The sequence below is a fragment of the Amia ocellicauda genome, chromosome 8 (genome assembly GCF_036373705.1).
Source record: "Amia ocellicauda isolate fAmiCal2 chromosome 8, fAmiCal2.hap1, whole genome shotgun sequence".
Taxonomy (NCBI): domain Eukaryota; kingdom Metazoa; phylum Chordata; class Actinopteri; order Amiiformes; family Amiidae; genus Amia; species Amia ocellicauda.
In genome coordinates, this window is record NC_089857.1 from 27,539,979 (window position 1) to 27,562,470 (window position 22,492).

General features: G+C 36.4%; 1 long non-coding RNA gene across 1 annotated transcript in view; it reads left to right on the plus strand.

The window, feature by feature from the left end:
• The window catches only part of LOC136754768 (uncharacterized), a 62,611-nt gene extending 47,755 nt beyond the window's left edge, over nucleotides 1–14,856 (plus strand). The window contains exon 4 of the long non-coding RNA XR_010817592.1: nucleotides 13,875–14,856. This is a non-coding gene — a long non-coding RNA (uncharacterized LOC136754768). The remainder of the gene's footprint in view (nucleotides 1–13,874) is intronic.
• The last annotated feature ends 7,636 nt before the right edge of the window (nucleotides 14,857–22,492 follow it).

Below are 22,492 nucleotides of genomic sequence, written 5' to 3' on the forward strand. Positions count from 1 at the left end.
CACATTGACAAAGTTTAACATTCTATTGAACCTACATGATCAGTTAATTAATTTATTATCAATTGAATATCTATTTAATATTCAAATCGGCCATGCAGTCTAAAGCGTTACTCATTCTTTTAGGTGACACCTTTCACCTGTTCTTTTTTTCTATTTCAAATCTGACACTCCTCTACTCTAATGTAGTGTGCAGCAGTAGTCACAGTCTGCTGAATGCATGTGACTAAGACATGACTCATGTTTTTCCTTACTCTGAATTGTGTTGTTATCAGAGAAACATTTTCCAAACGTTATTTAAAAAAAAAAAACGTTATAATCTGTAATATAAGGGAGAGGTTGGTCAGCAGAGCCTAAGTGAATGATCTCAGGCACACAAGAAAGCTGATTGCTGGAGGCATTGTTCAGCAAGCTTTTAAAGCGACCTCATGCAGCTGAATTGGCTGTGTACAGAACAGAACAATAAAAGGGAGAACAGGTGAAAGAAATTAGTATCCCCCAAGATAAGATGGCAGTGCGCTGCAGATATAGCACAGTGGGTGTTTACTAGGGAAGCAGTCACATGACATTTTGAGTTGCATTTCTGGAACCACTAGACATTCTTGCTCTTAGTTAAATAATTAACTGCAGTGGCTATAGGAAGTATTCCTTTGCACTTTGTATTGCTCTTATATTTTGTAAGTCGCCCTGGACAACCTGATAAAACCTGATATCTTGGTGCATTTCAATTCAATTTTTTTTCCCATTGATTTACACAATCAACTCAACACCATAACGCTTTACATTTAGGCTAAATAGTTCAATTTTTGTTTTATCAAACCATAGAATCTTTTGACACACCTTTTGGCATCCCAAGTGAGATTTTACATGAGCTTTTTTCCTTCTTGCCATTCTTCTATACAGGCCAGATTTGTGGAGTATCTGAGATATGGTTGACACATGCACAGTTTTTTCCATCTCAGCCGTGCAACACTGCAGGGCTTTCAGAGTTGTCATTGGCCTCTTGATGGCTTCTTTGACCAACACCCTTCTTACCTGGTTGCTGAGTTTGGGAGGACAACCTGTTCTTAGCAGATTCTGGGTGGTGCTGTATACCTTCCACTTTCTACTGTGTAACTTGACTGTGACTTTAAAATATTTGTATACCCCTCCCCTGATCTGTGCCTTTCCACAACTTTATCCAAGAGTTGTTTTGAAATCTCATTGGTTTTCATAGTAGTGAACCACTTTTATTACACACAGAGGGATGGCATTTGACTTATTGTGTGAATTCTGAAGGCAATTGGTTGCACCTGAGTGTATTTAGTAGTGTCATAATAAAGGGCATGAATACAGATCTAATGAAGACTTTTCAGGTTGTAATTTTTTATAGATGTTTCCCCCCCGCCCCCACCCCCATTTTTCACCCATTGAAAGTGTGGAGTAAGTTGTGTATGTCAGAGGAGGAAACAATCCCATTTAAATGCATGAAGATTTGTGAAAAAAGCCAAGGGGGGCACATAATTCCTATAGGCACTGTATTTTTCACCATTTTGTCTTGCTATCAGTTTAATTCTGTTCCCAGTTCCTACATACCATATCAATTTAGAATAATCAGGTCACAATACTGTGCTGTTCCCTACATATATGTACTCCATCTCTGAAGCCTGGCAGAGAGTGTGTCTATAGAGAAAATATGTCCTCTGTATTTGAATGGCATTCAAATATGTTATCCTGAAAGTCCTGTCATATACTCCTAAAAACGTAATGTCCTGGACTTCCAACACTATAGAGACACATGTTTCACCCACTGAGTATTCATTATTCTGTGTTAACCTGTCTTTACGAAAGGATGTGATATACCTGTAGAAAATCAACTTCTGTTCCATTCCTGCTCTCTTCATTGCAAGGGGGAACACATGCTTTTTCCATTGTCATACAGATGAGACTGAGGAAATTTATTTGAACCCTTATCTAGATGTTCCAGTTGTTTTTCATGATATCAAAGAGTGCCTGAAATAGAATTGTATTCGCTTGTTTGGTTCAAAGAACACTTTTGCTTCAATCTTTCAAATCAGATCAAACTGATTGCAATGATTTTAGTTTGAAGTCCCAAATTAAAATATTCTATCTATGTCTAAGAAACAAATCAGTCCTGAAACTCAGAACTCCTGATTTATAGATCTATATTAATATGTTATGTTGTCAAATCAACAATGATTAACTTGGCAGCCAAAGCATGGAATCACACTAAATTAACATAACATGTCACTTCTGCACGTCTTCTCTCTTTTACAGTCTTTTACTGGCATTCAGTTCAATCGTATAATCTTAACTTGTTTCTGAGCTCAACCCTGACCCCAAAGCTCTCAGTCTTACTGAAGCTTGGACATTAATATCATTTAAAACTCATCTGAAGACAATACGAAATCGTGCTTTAGTGCACAGGGTTTTCTATTTGTGGAACTGAGCTTTTAATTAGTGGTTATAATTGACAAATTCACTGTGCCTTTGTACAGCGATTTGAAGTGATCTCCACCACAAGTACATTCAAACCCAGTACTATATGTACTGTATCGCTTTTTTTTAAAGTACCTTGTAATGTGAGAACAGCATGTATAAGTACATTATCTATCTATCTATCTATCTATCTATCTATCTATCTATCTATCTATCTATATATATATATATATATATATATATATATATAGTTCACAATAAAGTTGTTGAGCAGATCTTTTTGTTTCTGCCAATTACATTTAATAAGGCAGAGAATAATGACAGACTTTATTCATCAAAAGCTGGGTGAATGCAAATGTATTAACTTTTTTCTTGCTTTTTTATTTTTATTAAATTAAGTATATAATTAAAATCTTTTCATTTTCAGGGTTTAATAAAACACATAAAAGTAGAAAGCACCATGGCACATATAAATCAGGTTTGGAGAAGAAATAAAAATATAATTTAATGATAGAGGAAACTGTACAAATTACAGGAGTAAGCTGGTGAATTTGAAATTTGAATTTGAAATTCAAGTGAATTTGAACATTTGATCAAATAGACTTACTTTGAAAAATATGGATGCAGTGGAATGAGTGGAGAATGTTTTTTCAGGCTTATTAGGTTCCTGAAACACAGATTTGACTGGGTTCCTTTGTTGACACACCTCTATTTACCATTTATTTAATTCTGCCTGCTGTGTTACCAGTGACAGCTCCATTTGTCCCCACTAATTGGCACAGAGGTCTTGCTGTGTGAAGGGAACCAAGTGGCTTGACAGTGAAGATTAGGAGAAATTGGAAACCTGTATACATCTCTCCTGTATTAATATCAGGGATCACAACAGTAAACTACATGTTGATAAACATGTGTCAATTCCAAAATGTAAAAGGGAAGGGGATAAAATAGATATGGTGATGATTTTTCTTATTAAATTACATGTAAAACTTAAATTGATTACACATCACATCTTGTGAGGGCTGGGACAAATTCAGCATTACTTAAGTCCAAGGAAGCCTTGTGTGTTTTGTTTTTTCTCTCCAGATGATTCAACTGTAATCAAACCTTCAATGATTCAACCTGTATGTGCATTTTCAAATCAGGAAATAGACATTATAATTAACTCCTGAATGCAGAACTAAACATTTAGTTTATTGAAAAGTAAGAAACAGCCATCTGTGTGGGTATGGTGGATATCCTATTGATAGCTTTTTTGACATATTTTCTGTGCCTTGGCGTCAATGCACTTTAATCAGGGTATTTCGGAAAACAAGGATTGAGCTCAGAGAAATATGAAAAGTTATCTACTTAAGAACTTAGAAAAAAACGTAGGGTTCCACAAGCCAAAGTAGTTAAACATGGGTGGAAGAAAAAAAGATAAGGGTAAATAATGGTATCATGCAGAATAAAGTACAAGGAATGCTTTTGAAAAATTATTACTGCGTGTGAAATGCCTTATTACAGGTCATATGTACAATACAGTCATAGTGGTTGAACTAATCTCTGGATGCATGAGCAATGTGATTGTCATCAGCAATGACACAGACAATGTAATCTGAGTAGTTAAATTGTTTCATTTTTCCCCCGAAGCATGTGTGCACATGCATGCATGCAAAAAACTAAACAACAACAACAACAAAAATACAGCACTGCACGCTCATGTAAACATGTGCACAACCACATGCAACCAAAATCCTCTAGTTTTGCGCAGTGTTAGAGAACAACAGAGCAAAGTGTAATATCTTTTTATTTTTTTAAATAACAATGCAAGACCAATTTTAACTTCTGATCAGATCAGAAGAGCAAAATCTGTATGTTATCTGGTCCGATTTTAGATTTTGCAGAAGTACAATGAAACATAATATTGAAAGTTACTTTGTGTGTTTAGTGAAGTGCCCGAAAAAGAAAGAATGAATATTCCATTGGAAAACAAGGGAAATACCATCCTAACCCCCAACCTGCTCTTGTCTGGGTTACATAAATCTGTTACCATGGATATTTTCACTAAATATTTTTATATATGGCAGATTATGCATGATCCATATGTTCTTTATGCCAGATGTGCCCCCTTTATGTATATTTAAAATATATGGGATGTATTTAAAATATATTTTTGTCATTAATTCATATTTATTTATATGTTCAGAATATAAGACAAAGTTACTTTTTACCATCTGTTTTCAACAAATAAAATGAATGTTTGAATTTTGGATTCTTTTAGTTTCAATACTACCTTCAAGTGTGTTATAAACCTGCTGCTTTAGAGCACATAAACAACTAGATGATTTACCCCATACACCATAATTCTGTCTATAAAGTAAAGTCCACCAACAAATTTAGTGAACAACAAATTCATAAACATTAACTGAGCAGCATGCACAAATGCGAAGATGGTAAGATTAGGTTTATAGAATTGAACATCCTGAATCTGGTTGTAGTTGTTTAATGCTAATGACACCATGGATTCTTAGTTGAATCGAGAAGTATCGTGACAGTAAATAGTGCCAGAGTGCATTGTTCTTTGTGAACATAAGCATTTCACTATAGTTTGAAAGGAGTCTACTTATAACACAGGAATTCCCCAGCTCTGTCCCCTTGATCTAAACCCATTAAAACACATGTGTCAGAGGTTGAATGCAAAGCTTAATGCATTAATGCTTAATGTCTCTTAGTGACCAGCCACTAATATGGCTGAATTGAAATATAGCTCTTCCTTCCTCATTATACAAACATTTATGCCTTTTTAAATGCTTGCAAATACAATCAGTTAAAACAGTAAACAGTTCACAAGGTGCAGATCTATACATGTTTGCAACCAAACCACACTGAAGTCTTTTTTCCTGTTTGGGGTCTCAATCATTTTGTAAAGTCTAAGAATGTTTCAAAAGGGCCCTCAACATTTCAACAAAATCATTTGAGAGGAGAAGGCTTTTTTCCAGTTTCTCTCACTGTCCAGCGGTCTGTTGAGATTACTTTAAACTTTTTGAAGCAGCTTTTAAAGTAATCCGGAGAATGACCATGATACGAGTACAGTCTGTTGTGCAGGATTAATTGTGAGATATACAAGTGATGATAAAGTTGAAGATCAGTTTCCACAAATATCATAAGAATATCAATATGAAACAAGAGACTGAGCTGCTTGATCAGACTGTGTATCTTGCACTGATATTGTGCAAATTTGCATGAAAACAATATTATAAGTAGCGTTCTTAAGGTTTTCCTTCAATGTAATGGATAATTTCTATAATAGAGAAAGGCATGTGCATGATGTATATTGTAACAATGCAATATCACAATGGAAACATCACAGCAGATGATACCCCCTGATAGTGCTAACAAAGTCAGATATTAGACTTTCGTTTTCACAAATAACCATAACTTCAAAACATGCATGGGCAGGTTGGTTGGCTTGTCTGCCAATAAGCACAAGGGTTTTCCAGATCTTCTCTAACATGTTTCACAGTGATGTGGCAAAACAACATGTTAAGACATAAAGCATTCGTCAGATGTTTTTTGCTAGGTTTTAAATATCAGCATTTTTCACAGCCTTCACAAAATACGAGACAATTACAATTCCTGTAGTAAAGGATTTAAGAAAAGTGTTCATTCTGTTACATGAAAATTGTGAAGAAACGAAAACAAAAAGGAAAACTTACCAGTGTGATTCATGCTCAGTTATAATTATAGTCTGCATGCTGTGTACATACTGCTCTAGAGGAAGTCATCAGACCACTTTTCTGTATTGTGTAACATAAACACTAGAAGTTCTTTCTCACCACAAAAAGGGCATGAAAAAAGGTGTGTGTAGAGTGTTTGCTTTGCTTTGCAAACTAACGCTTTTCTTTCTTTTTTTTTTTTACTTCACCCACCGTCCCCAGTCAGTCTCTCACCCCACTCATGGAACTTTAGAGGCTGTTGAAGCCAGTGAATATGAAAAAGTAAAAAAAGTAAAATAAAAGTAGCAGATACCACACAATTGTGGAAAGTGAATCACCTTTCTTTCTTTATCATTACAAAAAAGAATGACTACAAAGGGTCACACTATATTGATATATTACATGTGCCAGACATGGACGCTGTCAGAAAAGACCCTCATGATATTTGTTTTTGGGGTGATTATCATTCATTTGAATAATGTTTTTTAATAGATCAGGGACAGCAAGATACTATCAGTCTGCCACATTTTTGTTGTATATATAAACTGTTTTGAATTTGAATGGATTAGCAGGTGCATTATCACAAAATGCACCTCAACACTGAAGAAATACATCTACCCTCATTCATGCTGCTAAAACTGTCATTTGCATGTCTTTTGCACTGCTTCAAGTCAAATTACAGTTTCACCTCCTTTAACCTTGGTTGGTTTTGCTATTTTTTTCAGTCCATTCAACGCCTTTTCAATCTATGAGTGAGTAAGCTGTTACCTGATCTCAAAGATTTCAAATGACCAATTATTTCCCCACTGAAGTACCAAAGAAACACTTCTGTATAGTCAACCACTCATTAGTAACATACCATGATGTTTTGATACAGATTTCTGAGTTGCACAGCAAGCAGAAGAGCTGCAGTGTCTCCTGCCCTTTTTCATTCCAGCTGCATCTCGCTGTTACTTTATTGATCATATTCTGTGCTCAGCAGGGCGTATTTGTCAACAACGTTTCTTCAAGGTGGATAATATAAAGTACAAAGTACTGTACCTGTCAGGTTTGCAGAGGAATAAAATGATAGGTTTGTTCAATCAATCTGAAAATTAGTTCAATTCAGAAATCTTGAGAATAACAGTCAGAAATTTGTGAGAAGTACTGAGTTTAACAACCTGGATGAAAATAAGATGAAATTATATCATGCATGCGCTTGCATTTAAAAGCCTCGCCTTTACATTTTTAATAACATTTAAAAACACATGAATGTTTGATACATGTTGACTCATAGAAGATTGTGAAAGTATGTGGTATGATTTCCCATTTTTACTCAATTGGGTTTCTGTTAAATCTAACCATCCATTTTAACTTAGTAGTTCACCCTTTTTCCAGTCAGTCAGTTTCCATAAATAAGATTAACATAGATTGCTGTTAGTAAGCAATTATTTATCCAATCATGACCATATGAATGTTATTTGTTTAAAACCATTTCTGTATTGGGGAAATTTATATAATTCTGAGAAGGAAGGGAAATATGTTTGTTACTTCTCTTTCTCTCTTCAACACACTTCTTCTGTTTTTCTCACAGAGGGGTTATTCTACAAAAAACTGTGCAATTTACCTTTCAGTTCTCCATTTTATCTTTTTTTTTAGCTTGCAGTCACAATTGGATGAGTTTTTTTAGGGCTAGAAATGCAGAGCCAATCAACAACATCTGATCCGTCACTCTTTCACTTTCACAATGGGTTCTCACTATGACAGATCAGAGAACAAGACAGCTATGATTTACTGACTTCCTGGTATGTGTTTTTATTTCATTCCAGAGTTCTTTCTTTAAGACAGAATTTATTATTTTAGACTGACCAAATAAATAACACATGTGTATGTATTTCTAAAAAAACAGACACCTACAGGTACCAAGAACACAGTGATCAGTGAGTTAAGCACAAAAACATAACACAAACAAACAAACAAAAGAATAAACATGTTGTGTTCTGGAAGAGCTGCACTTTTAGAATGAATCCTGATTTGGATTGGTCTTCACAGATTGTGTGAGTGTTTGATAGCAGCAGTGAGTTTCACTCTCTTCTAGAAAAATAAGCACATTACAATAATTGGTAGTGCAAATGTCATCAATGTTTCTAACTCTGGCCAGGATTATAAAATAGAAATCCTAGATGTTGTCTACCTTTTGTATGGCAGCTACATGCACCCTGAGTGATCTGATTTGTTTGTTTGTTTCAATTGCTGCCTGTGACCAGGATGCTGGTTATTCACTTGCTAGGGAATACAGTCACGCCACAAACACTTAACACATTTTATTGCATACGAACTGTCAGTGACTTAACTGACCTGTGTATTAGAGAAACATTAGGATACTAAGAATTTAAAATGAAAGCTATAAATGAGCACAGCCCACACTAATCAAGTTGTTAGTGATCTAGTTCAATGATCTAAGAGTCTCATTAAGCAATTCCTGGAAACGTCTTTGTGAATCTATATCTACTTCAATCTCTTCGTGAAAGGTCATCCTTGGGACTTAGGACTGTACATTGTTAAGCCTTATTAAGCCAGGACACTCTTGAGTTCAGCTGTCAACTCTCACCTACTCTAATACTTCCAATGGAGGGAGCAGGAAGGTGACTTCAACTGTTGTGTCCTTATAAAATCAAAATGTTTATTTTTTTTAACTGTTATCAATCCCAACAGGGATTGTGAGACACAAACCAGATTTATTTATTATGGGAAGCAGCCATAAGATGTCTAAGAATCAATTAATATATTTTGTATTTAAAGAGTGAAAAAACATAAGCAGTACATATTTACTGCTTGCCCTCCATTATGATGTTAATTCTTCTATTAAATATGACTTAAATTGAACTGCTTGCTGTCTATTATTATCAACAGAATGCCAGCCTGCAGTGGCCAGGTACTGTATCATTCCAGATAATGAGATTCGAATGATTATTGGCTGATTATTCAAAAAATTCTCTATACACATTTTTCCCAATTTCTTAGACATTTCATTTGAACCTACTGATGGAGTTGTTTTGAAAATACAACAAAAAACAGTTATATTTGTAAAGACTCCATTTATTATTTAATAAGTCTGCAACATTGATTGCACCATGTAATATATATATTTTTTTGTTCTTGGGTAGTAAGTGTTATTTCCTAATTGCTTATGCCTCAAAAGTATAGAAAATGTCTATTATTCCCCACAAACCTTGCTTTTGTAACTAGGACAGTGATATTTTGAAATGTAACTATTTCCAATGAGGAAATGGCTGACTCTATGTCTTTTGGTTCACATAAAGTCAGAAAAAAATGAATCCAAATTAACATTCGTTTTTCAAGATTTATGGAATTACGGAATCGGAAGCCTATAACTTTTTTAGATTAAGTCACAGAAGTATTCATCCTAGGATCTTTAGGCAGGTGTGAAAAAATGCTGTAAAGTAAGAATGCTTTCAAAAATACACATGTTAATATTATATTTATCAAGTAACTAAATGCAAAGTGGGTGAACAGAAGAAAAATATTTGGTGTGACCACCCTTTGCCTTCAAATCAGCATCAATTCTTCTAGGTACACTTGCACACAGTTTGTGAAGGAACTCGGCAGGTAGGCTGGCCCAAACATCTTGGAGAACTAAACTAACTAACTCCTTTTTTTTTGCGTTAAGGAAAATCATGTATTTAACATTAAAAGTATATATCAAATGTTAAATACATGATTTTTCTATAATAACTATGTAAACATTATGCATACATGGTGATTTATCCAGAGCAGTTTGCTCTCCATTTCCTGCACAGTAGCTTTAATAGTTACAGCCACGAGGTGTGGAATGGAGTTAGTTTGAGCATTTTAAGTTTAATTGAAAGAAAAAAATGGGAACACATTATTCACTGAACCAATTTTTTTTTAAAGATATCCAATCTTTTTGTTGTACAAGGTAACTGGCCATTCTGCATAAACCTCTTATCCAATATGAATGGATTCTGATGGCCTATCCAAAATGCAATTGCTATACAGCAGAGTACAGACAAAATAAGCAGAAAAGCAGACTTTTTTTTTTTTAAGAAATGTCTAGCAGCATCTCACTCCTGAACTTGAAACTACACGCTCCATAGGAAGAAGAGGTCTGACATGAGTCATGGCTGAGTATCATCCTACTGAACACACCTCTGCAAACTTTCAGTCCATTCAGAAATAGAGAAGTGAAAATGCTCACTGTGGTTGGCTGCTTGAATCATCAATAGCATTATGGTACCACTATGTAAAAGATAGGTACACATGCAGCATGCTAAATAGGTCACTGCAAGGGCTAAGCAAGGTCAAAGGAGTATTTAGAAATAATTATAATATATTATAGACAGCAAAGGCAGGATATCACCCAAATAAATATATTTTAAAGCACTCTTAAAGTTAAAATTGTATTGAGTTTTATTTTATTGAGTTAAATAAAAAAACATAGACAGAGGTACATTTAATATACTACATACATAATATATATAGTTTTTTTAGTCTGGTTTGATATATATGATGCCATTTGTGACAACAAACGGTTGAGTGTACTCTGCTGTAGTTTCCACATGCTGTCATACCTTCATGGAGCAATGTTGATGAACTTGTCTATGCATCCGATTTTTGCCAAGATCATCCACGGGTCTTCATGACTGACTGTATTGAATGTCTTTGTCAGATCTGCTCATGTTATATACATCATGTTTTTGCTCCCTGCACTTCTCTGGAAGCTGGCACACTGTGAAGATCATATTGGCCATGTCATGTCCTGCAAGAACACCACACTGACTCTGAGGGGGGATGTGGTCAACAATGTGCTTTTGGATCCTGTTGAGCAGTACACGTGCTAAAATGTCCTCTGTTGTTCACAGCAAAGAGATGCCTCAATGACTGTCGCAGCAGGCATGTTTTCCTTTCCTCTTATAGACATGTGCAATATTTATGTCCTTGAACTCCTGAGGTACAGTGTTTTCTTCCAAAATTATAGAGTTGTTGAAAGTTGATTTCGCCATACATGAAAACCTCAGCAGGGATGCCATCTGGCCCAGGAGTATTTGCATTTCACGGATGTGTATGTTCAATCATTACAGTAATGAAATACACTTTTATTTTGGGATATGACTAATCATATTGTATGTTAAATATGTTCCTATGTTGAGATTTATTTAGACCTCAGCAATCAGTATTTTGTGCATCCCCTTTGTTTTTGCTAACATAGGAAAGATCATTCCTGTAGCCTTTTAATAGGTTCATCAGCTTCTCAGGAGGAACTTTCAACAACTCATCCGTGCAGAACATCTTTAGCTCCTGCAGGCTGTGTGGCTTGCACTAATAGGACTTATTTTTTTAGTTCACAATACTAAGTTTCTATTGAATTGAGGCCTGGAGATTGTGATGGCCAATTTTGTGCTGCCTTGGATGTGTATTGTGAAATGTTATCGTACTAGAAATTCCATTTGCAACCAAGCTTCAGTTTCTGGACAGAGGGCAACAGATTTATTGGCAAACAGCATGATATATTTTAGAATGCATCCATCCCACCCATCCATTCTAACTATTGCGCCAGGACCAGCAAATGCAAAACAGACCCAAAGCAGAACAGATCTGCCTCTTTGCTTCACAGGGGGCATAACGTTTTTCTCAACCTTAGCTGTCATTTTTGGGGGCCAATATGCTGTCAGTCTTTGAGCATAAAAAGCTAGAACAAGAAGTTTGCCAAATTGGGACCATGAAATGAAACTTTATACATTTCTAACCTACCAATGTTTTATCTTAACTCCAGTGGAAACAACTGAAGCCTCCTGCAATAGAATAAAACAAGGAAGAGAAAGTACTCTTGTCCAATGGAGAGACAAACGAAAGCAACAAAACCAAAATGAAAAAGTATGAAAATGAAAATCTATATGTTTGTGAAAACAAAAAAATACCCTGTACATTTTCTCATTTTGCAACCCTTCAGAACCATATCCTGTAGCCTGAATTGTTTATTTTCTCACTGTAGTTGTCATCAGGGACTTTCCCTTCTATTCTCATCTCTCTGTCTCATCCTACTCGTCTCATTTGGTCTATTCTATTCACTTAGGAACATTGAAATATACACATTTACATATGAGCGTGTGTTTCATTAGCCGGAAAAACTATACTCGGAGACATAATTAGAACAAATATTCTAGTTGTTGGATATTTTCAAATTTTAACACTCAACTGAATTGCTTCAGTTTAAGGAAACTGGTGTTTGGATATAGTCAGTATACTTTTCTATATATAATGCTATTTTGCCTTGTAACAGATAAACAATGCTGTTGATATGTCTCAGTATTGTGTTCTCACCTCATAGGAATCTGGAATAGTTCATAAGAAGTAGGAAGCAGAAGCAAGGCAGGAGTGTGCTGACCCATACAGTTTTGCCTGAAAATTTTTAAAAATGACTAGGGAACTTCGAAGTAAATGAGAGTAGGAACATCAAAAAACAAATAACTGTGTTGACCACTGTAACAGAACCTCCAAGAGTAACGAAACCAGATCCCTGAAATGCAACTATATAGAATCAATAAATGGAAAATTGCTGATAAGACACACTCCCTATTACTAATGGACAAAGCCATTACTTAAAAAACACCCCCCCTAAAAAAACATGTTACCCCAAGCAATGAACTTGAGATTTGGATGAGTTTTTAAAGAGAAAAGAGGTTTATAATATGTTTTATCATCTGATAAATACTTCCCAGCATTAGAAGCATAGTTATAGAGACACATTTCACAGCTTGGATTTTGAAACTCTCTCTGAACACTTCATTTAACGGTAGCCATATTTACATACAAGCTTCAGTTGTTGTGCTGTGCTGTGCTTTAAATGACCATTGGGTGAATTACCACATTGGTGATACATAGGAAAATCCTAAACATCTGTGTCCAGGTGGCCTTGCTCTATTTTGTAGGGACTGCCTGGTTATGCAAGCTCTTTCATTGCCAGACAGGTTTGTATTAAGAACAGAAATAGAAAACACTTCAAAGTCAAGTGTCATTACCAAACCACAGAAAACAAAGCTGCTCAAAACCCATGCATACAGACACAAATTTAGCAAAGAAACTTGTTGTCTATTATAACTATTATATTTTTTAGCAGACACCCATATCCAGGGTGACTTCAACATTTCACATTCATTTTATATACAATGACCCATTTGTACAGATCTTTTATTCCTGGAGCAATCTAGGCAAGGGTAAAACAGCAGTGTCCCCCACCTGCGATTGAACCCACAACCCTCCACTCTGGAGTCCAAAGCAGAGGGTAGTGTACATGAAGGTGGCCTGATGTATCTCTGAATTGCCTAATGTATCCCTTCCTACACCCACAGTGGGTAGGTTCATAGCATGACTGTGATGCTATGCAAGGGTGTGGTTTCCTTCCTCCAGCCCCAGTCTAAAAGTTTTGGAGACTTGGGCCTGAGAGTTAAGGTCCATTTCCAGCAGTCATCTTGGTTTCTGACCTGTTTGATGTGCTGCTTCAGTGCATTTATGTTGGTGGTATGTGCTCCAAGGATAATTAGCTGTTTGCATGAATAGCTGCTTCTGGCGTTATTAACCTCCATGGTAACACTCATGTGATGTGTTTGCAGAGCAACACTACTAACAGCTCCAGTACTGACATTGTTGAGTCACTGATGTGCATGAGTAGGAGGTCTTCTTATGAACAAGAATCTTTTGTAAAACCTTTTTTATGTGTCCCAGGTAGTCTTCTGGCCTCTCAGAGAATGCAGAAACTGCGTCACATCCTCCAAATGCATGGAAGAAGGGGATAAGCAGAAGGGGTAAATCAGGAAGCTGCCATTACACAGACCAGATTCTCTTGCTAGCAGCTGAACTGTGGGATGAAAGGCACAGTATTCCTGCAGTCTTCTGTCATAAGGTGATGGAATGTGTCCCCTCCAGGTTGGCACAAGCAATTAAGGCCAAGTGTGGGTACATTGCTAGCAGCTGAATATATTATGACAGATATTATATGTATTGCCTGAGTGCATTGGGTAAAATGCTACAAAACGAATAAGAAAACTAACTCAGAAATGACTGTCCTTATTTTTTTTAAATCATGGATCCAACATAAATAAAATCCTCATTTAAGCAGGGCAATACAGTGTTATTGCTGGATCACCTAATGGTTTTTACGTACACAAAATCATCCAATCATCCCTTTAAGAAGAGGATTATCTTTATAAAAGAACATTATAGAAAGATAATCTCCAGGATCCACCACTTTGCAAATCGCAATCTGATTACTGTTGCAGACAGACAAAAGGACATGTTTGTGCATGGGTGTCAGTATGCTGTACATTCCCTATTCATTGTGATGGAAAAATAACTTTTGACATCCCCACCCACGCAACTGACATTTCAACATGTGCATATAATAATAGAACAGGTTACGAAATAGCAGATTAAAAATAAATCAAGGACTTTCAGTTCGTGGGTGTTAGACCGACAAAAAATACACCCAGTAGCAGTCTGAGGGGGCAGACACATGGCACATGAATATATGAGCTCTTACAATATAGATCACAGCAAGAACTGAACTTCCTATCTATTTTGTGGCACTTCACCTTTCACTTGTAGACACATTGTGAGGAGGGGCTTCTGTGGTTTACTCTTACATCAAATTCATTATTGAAGGATTTATTTAAACAGCCAATATTTTAATTACATCAATACAGTAGTCTTTTGGAAAACAGTTTGTTAAATATAATCAACAAGCACATCATTTTAACATCCCTTGTTTTGACTTCAACATTAAGGAAAATAATACATGCAAACATCTTGCTGGTTTTCTCTTTTCTCAGTAAAATTACTTTTGCATTATGTTATAAAACCTGGTGTACGAGCGCCCAACAGAATATCATAGAACTAAAAATTACGCTGGATGTCCACTCTACACCCACACAATCACAAGCCCACCCCGACCACTGCTTTTTGCATTCTTCCTTTCAAGGTGTTGTTTCTATTATTAAGTGCATACAGCAGAAGGAGGTGATGTATCTATAGCAATTATTCAAACCATACTACAATTAATGCATTCACTGGACTTTCAGCATCATAATCAGATGCTGAGAGGCCAGTTCGTTTTAATGACCTCCGATTGAACTTTCTGCAATACTTTGTGGTGTGGCCAACAAGGTTCTCAGAAAATTAACGGATGACTGTGTTTTATATTCAAAGTTTGTAACTATGACCCCTTCATAACATGTGGCTGAATGTTTTCGCACATCTTGACTCATTGATTTGAATAAATATTGTACATAAAACTATACATTTTTTTCCAATTTGATCTCTTTAGCCTTAAGTAAACTGTCAGGTTATTTCAGGTTTTTGGCCTTAAGTTAAATACTGTCTTAACTCTGTTCAAACCACATTCTGTTGATTTTTATATTTTTAACTCCCATTGTGAAAGCCTACATTCTGAGTATAGCTTTTTAAATTAATTGTAGCTCTTTGAAATATTTGTTTATGGAAGGCACTATGTTAAAGAAAGGATGTTTTTGCTGGACTACTGATCTTTCTTAAGTCTCACAATATATTAAGAACAAAACAAAACACAACAACAACAATAATGTGCTTCAGGTGATGAAGGAGCTAATTGAATATGTTTTTAACTACATCCAGTAAGAACAGTACAAACAGTAAGAACAGAAAGATAAACAATTCAGTGGTGAGATTGGTGAGAAGCCCTCAATCAGCATGCTTATAAAAAGAAGATTATGTAACCATCTCAGAAGCTTTTTTTCCTTCATCAAATGTGTTCAGTCAGATTATTCCAAGTGTCTTTGTTCCCCCCAGTTTCACTGCAACATAATTGTAAAGGAAACACAGCTCACAATGTTTATGTATGAGATGTTGTATTCCAACACGATTTGGAGCCCAAACACATTGCTACAATGTCTGTTGCAGCCTGGATATGAAATGATGCAAAATGAATCCTATAGCCTGTGACACCTCCACTAGGTCTATCTGTGAGTACTAAATGATTCTTGACGGTCACTATGATCTGTTTATCAAGAGTTGTGCTGTATCACTGTATTGAAAGGCAAATCTTTGGCCTATGATATTATTTAGGTTTTAGTACAAAAGTCCCCAGCTTTTTCACTTTTACCTTGTTTATTATTAATATTAACATCTGATACAAAATATATGAATTTAGGTCTTAGATTAAAAGCCTTAATTAATACATTTATTTTCAATATTTGTGTATTTACATAATACGTATTAGCTTGTGTAGTATAAGCCTCAATGCCGTACTAAAATAATCACTATTTAAGTCAATGAAATGTATGATATTTCTTCCAAGACAGATCTCCCTCTCGGGACACAAACGATTCATTATACTTCAGTTATTTTAGGTCAGGACCTTTAATTGACTTCCAAAAAACTGGTTATTCATTGTGGTTCTTTCAAGTTATCAAGAAAATGTATGTTATATTTATGACTGTAGAGCTTGTGTGATCAGGAGGTAGGATTATCTGCCACATTTCAGAAAAAAACAACATTTATTTTGGCTTTTTCTTATGTACAGAATATATTACCCAGACCAGATGAACGCTCGGGACACAGATTAGATAATCAGTTTTAAAAACAATTCCATTAAAGGGCAGATAAGGCTCAGTCAAGGGCAAATGTGAAAGTGAAGTTTACACTGCAACCTTTGCAAGATAAAGTTAGCTTCCTGTGGGTGAATACTGACCTCTAGTGTATTTCAATGATCATGAAAGTCATGCAAAATTTTAAAATACAATGTAGTTAATCTAGTCCCAGAATTCACAGGTGGTCAACATAATGCGGTCCTAATGACTATTTAACTGATATACAACTCAGAAAGGAAAAATCTATTGATTGATTAACAGAAGACATTTTATTGCACATTTTCCTTGTTAGATTTTCACCTCTTATTACCAATCCATGTATTGGTGTCTATTTGATTCCTCCTCACCTTGCAGAGTATATTTTTGTATTAGAATCAGTTTTTGTAGGATAACAGACAATTTGGGAGATCTACATGTAGTGATCGATAAATCAATAGAAATCTGCTCTGCTGAAACCCCACTGAAGACTTGCCTTTCTACCTGCCGGAACTTCGCTGTCTTAGTTGCCCTATTTAGTTGCAGGAACTTTAAAAACTAAATTAAAAGCATGTACTAGGGACATAGGATTTGATCGGCATTTGGTGTGTCTTGCACAGTTAAGAATGTTGTCCTTGCCTTTTGTATCAGGACCACAGAAACTGCAGTCTTCTCTTTTTTAGTGAAATTGTTGTACTTGCAAAATTAACCTCAGCCTTGCACCCACAAGCAGAACCACTAGAGCAAGACACTCTGTCCTCTATGAAGTCTCTGTGAACAAAGACAGGGGGAAAGATATGCTTGACAAACAGCAAAGAAACTGAAATAAGCCACCAAATAGAGAAACACAAATACACACACACACACACACACACACACACACACACACACGGGAGAGCGGGTGAACAACAGGAGGGACCAATTATTATGAATCTGAATAACATAATGCTTCCCAAATGCACAGTGCCATTGCGCTCGGTGTCTTTTAACACTCTAAGGATTTGCTCAGCCCGTCCAAGTTCAGCAAACGACATGACACAAGAGCTCATTCTGATTATTAGTTTAATGTGCTGGGCTTGAGTCACCTGCTGTGCGCACCTGTAGCTGGAGTGGGGTGTTGCCTAGTAACAGGCTTCACAACCCTTCTCCCCGCCTGAGCCATCTTGTCAGTAATTAGATTGTAAGGTTCAAAAGAGGAGACCACTGTCTGGCAAAAGAGAGCGCAACTGATGGTGAAATTAGTCCATCCTGTGGGGGGTGTCCTGAGACTTAAGAGCCACGGGGCTGGTAGTTTATAAGGGGTGATGATGAGGCTGCCCATTCTTGAAATAAACATGGACTGGTGTTGTTGGTTTGTTCTGGGGACAAAGTGTCACCGTTACATGACAACCAGCTGGCAAAAAAATATATTTTATTAAGTAACAACAGAATAGTGTCCAGAAGAAAGACAAGGCATCCTGTCCTGCCTTGTGAAACGTAACAGAGTTTTTGTTTTTATAATTCCGAATCAATTCTTCAGCTTTACCCCTTCACCCAATTTTTTTTTTTTTTCAGTTCGGATTGTAACCCTTGTACTAGTTCCTTGAAGAATGTTGGAGACTAACATGTGACCCAGATCACAGCTTGTTAGACCATATGCTTTGTGTGACACAGATGAGGAAGCAGATGAGCGAGGACTAATGCAACTCTCGCTGAAATCACCTCAGGCTCACAGTTGCTCAACAAACCATTAGGTTACTGTTGTGGAACAAATCAAGGACGACGTGACTGACGAGGCACCCACCCAAGCCGAACATCCAGCTGTATGCCGCCACGTCATCGAAGAAAAAGCCTAGATTTGAACAAGTGGTGCCTAGACTAGAGGACTCAGTTTCCAAAATGTGTGAAGAAAAGTAAATAAATAACATGTTGAGAATGTATGACTGACACAGAAAATCTGCAAATCTGTAAGACACCTGAAATTGATATGGTACCTTTAAGGATATAGGCTTACTTTGGCGAACAAGCAGTCACAAGTCGGTGTTAATTACACACCTGTGATTTGGCATAGTAGTTGTCTGCAAAGCCACGAAAACCAATCTTCCTCTGAAAGATGAGCAATTACATTATTATGCAGGGCTGTTGTACATACACCAAAATAACTGTATTTCCAACACACTCATTAAAGACTGTTATTTGTAAGTTTTATATAATTAAATGCCTTAAGGAGTTGTGTAATTACAGGTTTAACCCTTAGAATAATAAAGTATGTTTCAGGTATTTGACTGTCTCTTACCTTCCAGACACTGAGGCATACATAAAAGCGGCATTGTGTATCAGATGCAGAAACTATTTTATGGTATATAGGTATATAGACATATAGAGGTAAGAAAATACTTATTAATTCACACAGTGTTTTTCTCTTGGGTGTTTTGCTTTATGAAGTGCCTCCATCTTCAACTGCCATTCCAGGAAGTCCATTCTACCACGTAAACCATATGCAAGCATTGCTCCCTTCTCTATGGTGGGAAACGTGGTTGCCTGCCTGTAGCTCTGCCATGTGCTCCTCTGCAGCCCGAGTGTTTATTTTCGTTATGGTATGTGCAGACTCTGACTCTGTGGCTACAATCTTCACCTTTTGCCCGATCTCTCCAGCTGTGCAACATTTGCAGACTGTGGTTCTGTTTCTGTTTCTGGCACTGCTTAAGCAAGACAGACATAAAAGGAGGTGAAGGCCTGATGCAAGTCATTATATACCAGTGAATATGGCAAGCCAAATGATCATTTAGAGATATCTCTAAATGCATTTCAAGATATCTTCAAATATTTCAAGATATGTCAAAATGATTTAAAGATGTCTCTAAATCATTTAAAGATATCTGCAAATAATTTTGAGATATCTCTAAATGTACTTTTAAATTAGATATATTTAAATGATTTGCAGATATCTCTAATTGATTTGCAGATATCTTTAAATGATTTAGAGATATCTTGAAATATTTGAATATATCTGGAATTATTTGAAGATATCTTAAAATATTTGCAGATATCTTTCAATGAATTTAAGATATCTCTAAATGATCATTTGGGTTATCATAGGTGTATGGAATGAAGCAGATGTACTGTTTAACCACAATATACTGTAAAGAAGAAGCACCCCTCCCCCCCCATTCACTTTATAGAGGCTCACGTTGCATAGAATCCAGTGTCAGACAATTCTAATCATCAGGGTTCACAGTCCTGCAACCTTTCTGGTTATCTTGGATGCTTTAGTTGTTTGAGAACAAATTAAGAGAGACGGACAATTAATTGACTTTATTAAGGACCAGCCAAGATCCCAGATGAGAAGAAAGACCGAAGAAGGTTTCACAAAGCAGTTTTTGGTGGCAGCCGACTAACTAGATCTTTGCAGTACTGATGAACATAAAGAGAGAAAACAATTATTCATCCATTTTTAAGTCATTAAATAGCTGAACTGATTCCTACAAAACTATTGTTGGACTATTATTGTTTGTGACTACAGTAGAAGGCATGCAGCTCAGACAGCCTGCTTAGTGATTGAAGGCCTTGAGGTCCCAAAGGTTATGGCTTTGGCAACTGACCAGAATGAAAATCCTCAGAATCCTCGCTTTTGGGTCAATCAGTCAAGTGGAAACCTCAGACAGACATCCCCAGTTTGAAGAAGAGTCAAAAAAAATTATTCACTATGCTCCTCTCACGGTCACACATAGAGACTTATGTATGTAGATGGGTTATGAACTGGTTGATATATAGGAAACAGAGGGTGTCGATTAGAGGAGTTGCTTCTAACTGGAGTGAGGTTGTTAGTGGAGTTCCACAGGGATCAGTACTAGGGCCTGTGCTTTTTCTAATCTGTATTAATGATCTGGACTCTGGGATAGTTAGCAAACTTGTCAAATTTGCAGATGATACTAAAATAGGTGGCTCAGCAGATACAATCTCGGCAGCACAGGTTATTCAAAGGGACTTGGATAATATTCATTTGTGGGCCGACACCTGGCAGATGAAATTCAATGTGGACAAGTGCAAGGTCATACATGCAGGTAACAAAAATGTCCACTATAATTACACTATGCAAGGAATAGAATTAGATGAAGTAACACATGAGAAAGATCTAGGAGTCTACATGGACTCCTCACTTTCTCCATCCAAACAATGTGGGGAAACAATAAAAAAAGGCAAACACAATGTTAGGGTATATTGTCAAAAGTGTAGAATTGAGAACAAGGGCAGTAATGTTCAGACTGTACAATGCACTAGTTAGAGCTCATCTGGATACTGTGGACAGTTCTGGGCTCCACACTTCAAGAAAGATATTGCTGCTCTAGAGGCAGTTCAGAGGAGAGCAACCAGACTTATTCCAGGTCTGAAGGGAATGTCCTACTGAGAGACTGAGGGAACTGAACCTTTTCACCCTGGAACAGAGGAGACTACATGGGGACTTGATTCAAGTCTTCAAAATCATGAAGGCATCGACCACATCAAACCAGAAGAGCTTTTCCAGATCATCAGAGGGACACGCACCCGGAGACACAAATGGAAATTGGGCTTCAAGGCATTCGAGACTGAAAACAGGAGACACTTCTTCACACAGAGAGTCGTCACAATCTGGAACAAACTCCCCAGCGATGTGGTTGAAGCTGAATATCTGGGAATATTTAAAAATAGCCTGGATAGGATCCTTGGATCACTTAGTTATTAATGGACACCAAATGAGCACGATGGGTCAAATGGCCTCCTCACGTTTGTAAACTTTCTTATGTTCTTATGTTCTTATTTTAACAGCCTGGACCTCGAGACATGGTTACTAAGTCAGCCCTGACCTCTTATTTTCGACCCAAGTCAGTAAAGGAAAAGCCCTAAAAAACAGTCTGAAATGAGCTGCTGTCAACAAGACTTGAATACATTTATATGCATCTTAATTTGATCAAACGTTACAAATGTAAAGTAAAGCTTTGTGTTTTTGTACTCATGTGTCACAGATAAAGCAACCATTGTGTATTGGAATAGTACATTTCAGATGTTTTAGGTGGTGAAATAGTAATAGTAAATGAAATAACATCCCATTCCAATGCAGGCCTTTGATACTACCAGTAGGCCTATCTCAGTTCTGTAAGTTAATAAATTAGAAAATAATCAATGAGTTTTGCAACAAAATGCAGAAATGCAAAGGTTAGGAAGGTCCAGTACTTGACCTGCAGTAGCACTCAAACCACAACCTGGCAGTGATGCCTCACTGCCAGATTCCAGAACAATTATTTTTTGCCAATTGTGACTAAAGGAGAAGATAATAATAATACAATAAATTATATATTTTTTAAGTGTGACACACTTAAGTGAAATTAATGCAAATAATGGCACCATGTTGTACTTAGCCACGTTTGATTGTGTAATAGTTCCATGGTTCTTCCTGGCTTGCTCCCATCTTGTAAACACTCCTCAACAGACATTTTATGAGATTTGCAAACATTTCAGTAAATGGAAAATATCTGTCAGAAAGTTTTACCATTGTGACCACTCAAAATAGTTACTTAATATATAAATAGAAACATATAAAATATATAAACCAATTCAAATCTCCTGGAAAATAAAAATAAAGTAAAACCTTAGTCCACAATAATTGAATCCCTACAATAGATTGCACTGCTATATTGGAATAAACTATACTTTATACCCATAGGACATTTATTACATATCATTTTTCAATGTATATGTAAATCATAACAATCTTGGGAATCTGAATAT